At 36.0% G+C, this 10029-nt stretch overlaps 1 protein-coding gene across 1 annotated transcript in view; it reads left to right on the top strand.

Annotated features, from left to right (window-relative positions):
- The first annotated feature begins 4807 nt into the window (after nt 1–4807).
- LOC107571463 (regulating synaptic membrane exocytosis protein 3-like) overlaps nt 4808–10029 on the top strand; it is a 78802-nt gene continuing 73580 nt past the window's right edge. The window contains exon 1 of the mRNA XM_016257789.1: nt 4808–4986. The gene's annotated coding sequence lies outside the window, so the exon portion shown is untranslated. The remainder of the gene's footprint in view (nt 4987–10029) is intronic.

The raw sequence follows: 10029 nt of genomic DNA, 5'->3' as shown, positions 1-10029 counted from the left end.
TCTCTATTGCCCTACACCAACCCTACCCCTAAACCTACCCCTCACAGGAAACTTTCTGCATTTTTAGATTTTCAAAAACCTCATTCTGTATGATTTATAAGCAGTAAAAGTAAAAGTACTCAGCTTTCAATTTTAGAAAGTACAAAAGTACTTGATTTTTTATGTACTTCAGTAAAAAGTACCGATAGATGAATGTTTCTTTTGCAGTTTTATATAGGCTACTTTTATCATTTAATTTTATATTAGCATATTTTTTTTATATAATCGTAGCTACTGCTCAAAATACCTGGGATTTTCCCAAAATAACCAATAAGGAAATAATTAATATAATAAGGAAAATATAATTAGATTTTCATAATGATTTTTTTCTTCTCAAACCTGGTCTGTGATGTAAAAACACCCCTGGCCAAATGCCCCCAGAGGGCATCACTTCCCACTTTGCTAATTACTGTAGTTACCATGTTCTGAACATCACATCTTTTCTTTTCCCTCAGATGTAATCTATCTAGGCCGTTGAATAAAAATATTTGGACTTTATTTTTTTTTAATTATCTTAATTTAGCACCAGCAAGCTTGTTAGCTAGACAGTTAGCATCAGCTAACAATACGTACACCAACCCTACCCCTAAACCTACCCCTCACAGGAAACTTTCTGCATTTTTAGATTTTCAAAAACCTCATTCTGTATGATTTACAAGCAGTAAAAGTAAAAGTACTCAGCTTTCAATTTTAGAAAGTACAAAAGTACTTGATTTTTTATGTACTTAAGTAAAAAGTACCGATAGATGAATGTTTCTTTTGCAGTTTTATATAGGCTACTTTTATCATTTAATTTTATATTAGCATATTTTTTTAATATAATCGTAGCTACTGCTCAAAATACCTGGGATTTTCCCAAAATAACCAATAAGGAAATAATTAATATAATAAGGAAAATATAATTAGATTTTCATAATGATTTTTTTCTTCTCAAACCTGGTCTGTGATGTAAAAACACCCCTGGCCAAATGCCCCCAGAGGGCATCACTTCCCACTTTGCTAATTACTGTAGTTACCATGTTCTGAACATCACATCTTTTCTTTTCCCTCAGATGTAATCTATCTAGGCCGTTGAATAAAAATATTTGGACTTTATTTTTTTTTAATTATCTTAATTTAGCACCAGCAAGCTTGTTAGCTAGACAGTTAGCATCAGCTAACAATATTTACTTATTTTCAGCATGATTATGAATAAACATTTATATTTGTCTACTAGTTGATCCAGATACATAGTAACTTAAGCTATGTGTGCTGAAAAACAATATAAAAACAGACAATAGGGCTAAATGCATAGCATTTTAGTAAAACTGCTAACGTCACAGCAGCAGGGAAGATGAACGTGCATGAGTTATTTTATTTAATCGGTGTTATTTTAATGTTTTTTGACCTAAAACATAGAGACTCTGATGTTGATGTGTCTGCATTCAAGCATTTCAGTGGGCTTAAACAGATCACCCTTTACAGCAGATTTAGTTCACAAACAACTGACAGCTTTGACCTAAATAGGATTTTCAGTTACAATAATTAATCCTAAAATTCGACATTAGTAACTTACTTTTAGCAGCATCACTCACAATATCTCCCGGTTCTTACTTGTGAATTCAGTTCACTGGAGACTCGCACTAAACGGTTCAATTGAATCAGTGACTTGTCGACTCGAGAACAGCTGCAATTGGATCATTCCAATTCGTGAATGAATAGTTTGGTGCGAGTCTCCAGTTTTCACTTGTAATTTGTTGCCTGAGTGTTGAGTTTTTGTGTGTGTGTGTGTGTGTGTGTGTGTGTGTGTTTTCATGTAATTCCTGCTAGTATTTAAGGGCTCGTTAGTACATGTGTTCATTGTCTGATGAAGAGCCATACGACTCGAACGCAGTGGACACCACTCTTGTACTTTATTTGTAAAAAAACAACAAGCATTTTTGGACCTGTGGTGTGTCAAGCTTTCTTTCTTCTTAAAAACAACATTTTGTTGACAGTATTCTCCAATTATCTGATTTCTCATAATCTGATTTCTCAAAATAAAACAAACAAAAACAGCAAAACAGAACAGTTATGAAAATGACTGCATGTACGGTGCAAAACCACACAGCCCCACAATTATAATATGAATTTCATCATGATACAACCAGATGCCCCCCTTTAAAGAGGGTCTGCAACAAGGAAACGATCACTGTTTCCTACCTAATCCTATTTCCATCAACAGACCCGCAACTGGTATTCTGGTAAGACCTCATCAGGGATCATTAATACAGCACAGTATGCAAACATCACAATGAAAACGATTTATTCCCAATGTTTTATTGTTCTGCTTATAGTAAACATGCCATATGTCTAGATGTCCCCATGACTGGCATTGCTGATAACAACAATAACACTAATATTTGCACTGCACATGCTAATCATAACAATAGTAAACTTGAGGAATTGATCAAATGTTCCTTGAACTACTACTCCCTATATACAGTATAAACATGCATATTAATAGTCTGCTTCAGAATGCTTCTTTTCCTCAATGTTGACCTCTATTGCTGGTAAAACAATCAGAACAGTAATCTAATGCCTAAACTATTTCTTAAGTTCAGGATCATAAATATGGGTTTCCCCTCCTACTTTGCAACATTTATTCCTGGAAAAAAGACGCTTGCTTTGGAAGAGAGGGACTGGGAATTCTTATGCTTATCCATCTTTCTGGTATTTGGATTTATTATTTTTCCCGGCAATGAAAAAAATAATAAAAATACAGTGAAAAACAGTCTTTTTTTCAGTTTTAAGGGATGGTAGAAGTCAGAGTGCTGGTCTATGAGTGGGTGTGAGGTCAATGTATGTGACCCCAGCTGGCAGGATGAACATTAGGAACTTTTTCCCACTCACACAGCGATAACACTGGCATCAGCAAGGATTACTCATGTCCAGGGGCAAAATGGCTGGTGCTTTAATTCACTCTGGCAGGTTCGAGCCTGGGCCACCATTAATCTAATAGTACTCACTTTCCAGGTGACTATCACTGCCTTGTCAGGCCATTTAGATCTTCATAATCCATAAACCTCTTAATCCAATTGTGTAGCAGCATCACGATGTATCCCACACTGCTGTCTGCACAGAGAAAACACTCCACATGAGGAGGCTCCAGATCTGGACTCAATGTAAACATGAGAATGTGTTTCTCATGATCTTAAACACATAAATTAACAGTCCCACAAATTAAAGAAAAATCATCATACATGTTTACAATAACTTTGGTAACAGGGTTGAATGGTTGAAAATTCTGGTTCTGTCATGAAACTCTAGATGGCGCAGGCCGATAGGTTCTAACTCAATCTGATATAATCACATCATCATTCACATGGCGCAGCTGATTGGTTTCTTTTCACATCAGCAGCCAATGAGCTCGCTGCTTAACATACAAATACTCGGCTAGTGCTTGCTGTAGCAGTTGCAGCGCACTTCACAAACCCTCCACCTTCCCCAGCTCCACCTGTGCAGATCTGCGACGGGGTGATTTCATGTATGTTATATGTGCAGCAGCAGCAGCATTTCCTACATGTTCACAGCAGCATGTTTGTGGATGTATTGGTAGTAGTAATTCTCTGCCGCAGCAGCGTAGCAAATCTATTCCACCAAGACTAAACACATTATACACATTTTGATTGATCAAAATCAAAACAAAGTCAAACAAAATCAAAACAAAAAGAAAACAATGCAAACTCAAGCAAAGAAAAACTAAAACGTTTACAGCATTCTGTATGAAATGAAACAAAACTTTTACATCATACATTTTTAGTTTATATATAGTAATTTTCAGTTATTTTAATACTTTAAGTTAAACTAAACAAGTAAAACTAAAATTAAAACCATTAAAAAATGCATTGCTTAAAATAAACATTAAAAGTTTATTCAAAACTACTCATTGTACAGATAATAAAAAGTGATTACGATGTATTCATGTTGTACTATCATTCTGTATAGAAGGACTTTAATGTAAATTAGGAATGATTCTTTATTTTAATGTAGATAAAGATGACAGTGGGATGCATCAGAATATTACTTTTTAATTTGTTTTTTTTCTGCAATGAATGCAATATCAACCATTAAAAAATGCATTGCTTAAAATAAACATTAAAAGTTTATTCAAAACTACTCATTGTACAGATAATAAAAAGTGATTACGATGTATTCATGTTGTACTATCATTCTGTATAGAAGGACTTTAATGTAAATTAGGGATGATTCTTTATTTTAATGTAGATAAAGATGACAGTGGGATGCATCAGAATATTACTTTTTAATTATTTTTTTTCTGCAATGAATGCAATATAATTTCAAAAGTTTATAAATGACCATAAGCTTATATAGAGAGAAGTTTAAGACCTCTGAGGTGAGACAGGCGGCACAGCCCAAACCTTTAGGCAATCTTTATGCTTCTGAATCTATGACTACATATGAATCATATGACTACATGTTCCCATTTTCAGGAAAAACAAGCCTGAAGAAGACAGTGAACGAGTACTGTAATTGTGTGTCTGGTCAGGATGCATGGGCTGATGTTGATGAGAAGTAAGTTCATTAGGCATCCTAATAAGCGTTTGTGATTGTTCAGTGTAACTCGCGCCCCAGGGGACTGAATGGTTAGCGTTTTATCCGGTCTCATCACGTCTCCATGGTTACACACCTGCCCCCAATAGGGCCCAATGGACCAGGTGTGTAACCATGGAGACGCGCGCGCTGTGAGGAGGCTGGATCAGGAGCGCATCGCTTGCTCGCTCACTCGCTCGCTCATCAGTCAGTCGCTCAGTCGCGCTCTTCTGCGAATGCAACTCCGTCCAGACACTGGCACGCGAACACCAAACAAACCCAAACAATGACATTATCTGCAACGACACGACAGAAACACATCATTATCTGACCAACTGAACCGATCGCGCGCCTCTTTCTGCTCGCTGTTTGCCGGTAAGTGTTTGGACAGATTCGCGAGCGCAGCTGACATGATGCATTGAATTATTATTATTACGGCAAAGCTGCATTTAAAAGACAACGCGTGCAACGTTGTCAGCTTTTATGCATGAATCGTTGATGTTTTGTTTGTATGCATTTGTTGATGCAAACTGAGTTTGAGAAACCATTCTGTGCATTGCATGAATGTTGCAAAACCTCTCTTGCTGCGTTTATTTTCACTCCTGCATCTGTGGTCTATTTCCATCATGCCTCTGCATGCCTTTTTATTTTGATTTATTCTCCTTTTAATTTAAATGAGATCTGTTTTAGATCTAATTATGGGTGTATTTTTCTCCTCTGCATACTTTAAAATGCGACTTTATAGAAGAAAAACAGCATGCTGCTTCAAAATATGAATCCAATACCAGTAAATAAGGAGCAATTTGCGTTAAATGGTGCATTGAAAGCCTCACATTAACATTTCATTCATAATAATATCTTTATTCTGCCAGTAAAATACATTATTTAAAAAAAATAAATAGACAATTCAGTGTTTATATATATTTTGTAGATGTTGACATTAATGTCTTTTAGTGGTTGAATGAAGATCTTATGAATGAAAGGTTAATGCAAGGTTTAACACAAATTGTTCCTTATTCACTGACATTGAACATATCATTATGTATTATGTATAGATGTTTAAAGACATCTACTCAGCATCCTTGAGAGTTTTACACAAGGATGTCCTGGGATTGTGGCATGTGCTAAATGAATGTTTACAGCATTGAATCTGTACACGTAATAGCTTCCTTTTATGAAAGATCAACAGAATTCCAGCACTGACATTTTAAAATAAAATCTGTTTCTCAGTGGCTGATAATTCACAGATAAATGTGATTGACTTACGCAGGGTCTGTTGATTGTTGGGTTTGTAAAGCTCAATCGACAGCGAATCAGTTCAAGCTGTTATTTAAGCTGTCTGTATACCACTGGAGCAGTCGATACGTTAAATCCATAAAGTGTCTGAAGGCCGTAAGGGCGGTTACACCTTTCACTGATTTAAGTACGTAGTCCATTTGAGAGAGCTATGGGAGGGCAGTAAATATCCAATTTATAGGTCTGTTCACAGCTGCCAGACTATTTGGTGCCTACTCACTGATGTTCAGTCAAAATAGGATTGCTATAGAAATGCAAGGCATTTCCTAGTAAATGGGCTCATTAATGCTCCAATATATCCAAACACTGAGATGTGCCACTCAGATACCGTAATAAAGCCAGGTACAAGCCCAGGAGGATGGAGAATGTAGGAATTGTTGTGGTTCTTTTAGTGAAGTCGTAGGTCTGATGTTAGTTTTTGTTGTTCTGATCCATATTTCAAGTACCTGCACATATTTGTTATGTTTTGTTGGGTGCAGGAGGTGAAAATAACGAAATAAAGTAATGCATCACATACAACAGCTAGAGACAAGCATTCTGTCTTGAGGGAACCCTTGCCTTTTTCTCAACCTCTAGGATGAAGTAGAGTGTAAAATAAACCATTCGTTTTCGTTTAGTGCTCCTGGGCCCAGATTTTGTGCTTCTTATACCAGGTTATACTTCTTTGTGCACTGGGCTTGGATGCAAGTGGGCTCCTGATGGCAGTAAATCTGTGATTTATAATTTTTGTTTCACTCGATTCAGAGAGTGCTGATTAGATTCTGTGGTACTTTTTGAGGCTGTAGTTCTGTGGCGTTAAGCTGCCATCCAGTGAAGTGTCTTTCTGTGCCTGTCAATGAGCTGCGATGTTCAAATGCTGCTCAGCTTTGTGAATGCACTTGCAAATGACATTTTACATTACATCTAGTTTGGAAATTGACTATTAGTTATGTAAAAATGAGTATTTTTAATGGCGATAATTGAATAAAAAGGTGACACTTTATATTAAGAGTTTCCCTTAATAAACTCCTAATTTGCTACTTATTGATGGTAAGGTAGTTGTTGTAGTTTAGGTATAGGGTTGAGTTAAGGAATCTAAAATATGGTCATGACGAATTAATATGGCATTAATGTGTGCTTTGTAAGTACTATTAAACAGCCAATATTCTAGGAATATGCATGCTAATAATCAACTTGCAAATAGTGAACAGTGTTCCCTGATCTAAAGTGTTACTAATCATTCTCAATCATTTTCAAAAGTTTGGAATCAGTAAGATTTTTAAAAATGTTTTGAAAGAACTTTGCTGATAATGTCTGCATTTTTTTTGATCAAGCAATATAGTAAAAAACAGTAATATTGTGAAATATTATTACAATTTAAAATAACTTTCAGCATCATTACTCCAGTCTTCAGTGCCACACGATCCTTCAGAAATCATTCTAATATGCTGCTCAAGAAACATTTATTATTATCAATGTGAAAAAAAAAAAGTTGTGATGTATAATATTTTTGTGGAAAAAGCGATACAATTTTTGTGGAACTGCATTTATTTGAAATAGAAAAGTTTTTAACATTATAAATGTTTTTACGGTCACTTTTATTCAATTGAATGCATCCTTAAATTATTAATTTCTTAATAAACTGCCACAATGCTGCCACTAGGGGTGCTATGCAGGCATTAGTGTGAACATCATAGGCCATGAGTTTAAAGAGAATCTTGCTTGCTTAGTTATACTGTAAATGTATTTATTGATAGCTACCTGAATACTAACATATTTGTTTAATGGCAAATAATATTTTAATGTAACTCTAACACCCCCATGAGTACTGAGTTTGTGGTTCAAGAACACATTAAAGTCAACCTGAAATGTTGTCGGTAACTCATTTTAATTCTGTAATCTGACATATTTTTATGAAACAGGATATTGAAACAGAATACAAGAATTTGTGATGCCAGCTGAGAAAGAGTAAATAGAACCGACTTTTTCATCAATCATGTACATGATATGTGTTGGCCAAGCATTTCTATATTTTCATACTTGAATAAGGTATGTTTTTGTCCATAGTGTTAATGCAGTTAACCTAATGTGACCTTTGTGACTTAGTTTGTAATATGTATGTTTAGAAGGCTTTGGTGCACTTTGAATACAAATAATGTCTTTGTTTCCTTACTGTGAAAGGTAAGCATGCCCCCATCTTTCTCCAATAATTGCAGCATCATAGCGCTAGGATTAAACTCACAACCAAAGGGGGCATTAAATATGCAGCTACTCGGTCGACTGCAACCTTTATGCTGGGTGCTGCTACACATTTTTTTTGTCCGCATCCCTCTCTAGCCCCCTATCGTTTCCTCACTTGTGCATTTTCTGGCTGAATTTTGAGGGATTTGTTAATCAGTGATGTAGAAGGTCGCATATAATGCATAGAGAGCGAGTAGAGAGTGTGAGAGTGTGAGAGTTTGAGAGACAGACGGGTGAAAATCAGTGTAAATCTGCTGTGTGCTAAAATGAATCAATGTTCCCTGACCCTCTACCCAAACTGAAGGAGCTCACACTCACCTGAAAGAATACACTTCATCACCCACTGTGAAGAAAAGAGAAAATGAGATGAAGAAGAGGATGGGAGAAGAAAGTGAATAAATTATTTACACATGAACACTGTCATCTTGAAGGAAGACAGGGAGACAATTAAAGGTATAATTCACCTAGAAATGAAAATTTGCTGAACATGTACTCACCCTCAGGCCATCCAAGATGAGTCTGTTTCTTCATGGGAACAGATTTGGAGAAATGTATCATTACATCATTTGCTCACCAATGGATCCTCTGCAGTGAATGGGTGCCGTCAGAATGAGAGTCCAGTCCATCAACTAATGTCTTCTTTTCACTTCACAAGACATTAACTGATGGACTGGAGTGGTGTGGATTAGGGTTAGGATTATTGTGATGTTTTTATCAGCTGTTTGGACTCTCATTCTGACGGCACCCATTCACTGCAGAGGATCCATTGGTGAGCAAATGATGTAATGATACATTTCTCCAAATCTGTTCCCATGAAGAAACAAACTCATCAACATCTTGGAGAGAGAGGGTGAGTACATGTTCAGTAAATTTTCATTTTCAACTATTCCTTTAAGTGGCCTATTATTTCATTAATATTATATTATCTGTGAGTACAGAGTACAGGTAATAGCTTGGAAAAGAGCAGAAGAAGAAATACTGGTTTGGAACAAGAAAATTATGAAAACTATGACAATAGTTGGGTGATCTATCAATATATAAGAAAATAGAAAATAATACATCACATCAGATGTCAAATGAAAGGATATAAACAATGCATAATGCAATATACATAGAGTATAGGTTCATTAAGAACAACTAGGTAAGCTAAAATAATAAACAGAACATAGAGCTGCAAAAACACAGTTTATATGCAACTCCTACCCATTCTGTCCGATATCTGTGTAAGCACCATGGTTAACTAAGAAGCAAGAGATTTGGAAGGGGGCTGAGAAAGGAAGCAGTGAGGGAGGAGAGCAGGAACGCAGGATGACAGGGACGAGAAAAGAAACACGGAAGGACCATTCATTGTGTTCATTTGCACACATGCTGCTACAGATGAGATTGGGTTTTCATTTTCACTAAATGTCCTGTACCTCTAGTGTTTGTTCTTTGTATCTCTGGACCTCATAGATTTAATGTACATACACAGCCTCTCTTTGCTCCCTTTCCATATGTGTACCTCTCTTCCAAAATGCTGTCCTAAAGCGATCAAAGCTCTCTCTTTCATTGTAATCTGAATGTTTTACCTAACCAGCCACAACTACGACAAGGGACAACCAAGATTTTCTTGGCAGTTTATTTCTGTCATGTTGCACTAAGTAGCACAATGAAATCTAATTGGTCAAAGTTACCACTCCACTTAACTAAATTAATGCTACATTTCATCTAAAGTTAGATGATCTATTCCAATTTGAAATCCCAGACTTCTAACCACAATGACGTTCATTCTCTTGTGAAAAAGAAGTGTGCTTACAGGAATAGTTCACCCAAAAGTGAACATTTTCTGAAAATGTATTCTGCTTCAGGCCATCTAAAATGTAGATGAGTTTATTTCTTCATCAGAACAGATTTGGAGAAATG

The sequence above is a fragment of the Sinocyclocheilus grahami genome, unplaced genomic scaffold (assembly GCF_001515645.1).
Source record: "Sinocyclocheilus grahami isolate Dianchi unplaced genomic scaffold, SAMN03320097.WGS_v1.1 scaffold1597.1, whole genome shotgun sequence".
In the NCBI taxonomy this organism is placed as follows: Eukaryota; Metazoa; Chordata; class Actinopteri; order Cypriniformes; family Cyprinidae; genus Sinocyclocheilus; species Sinocyclocheilus grahami.
This window is presented reverse-complemented; position numbering and strand designations above follow the sequence as displayed.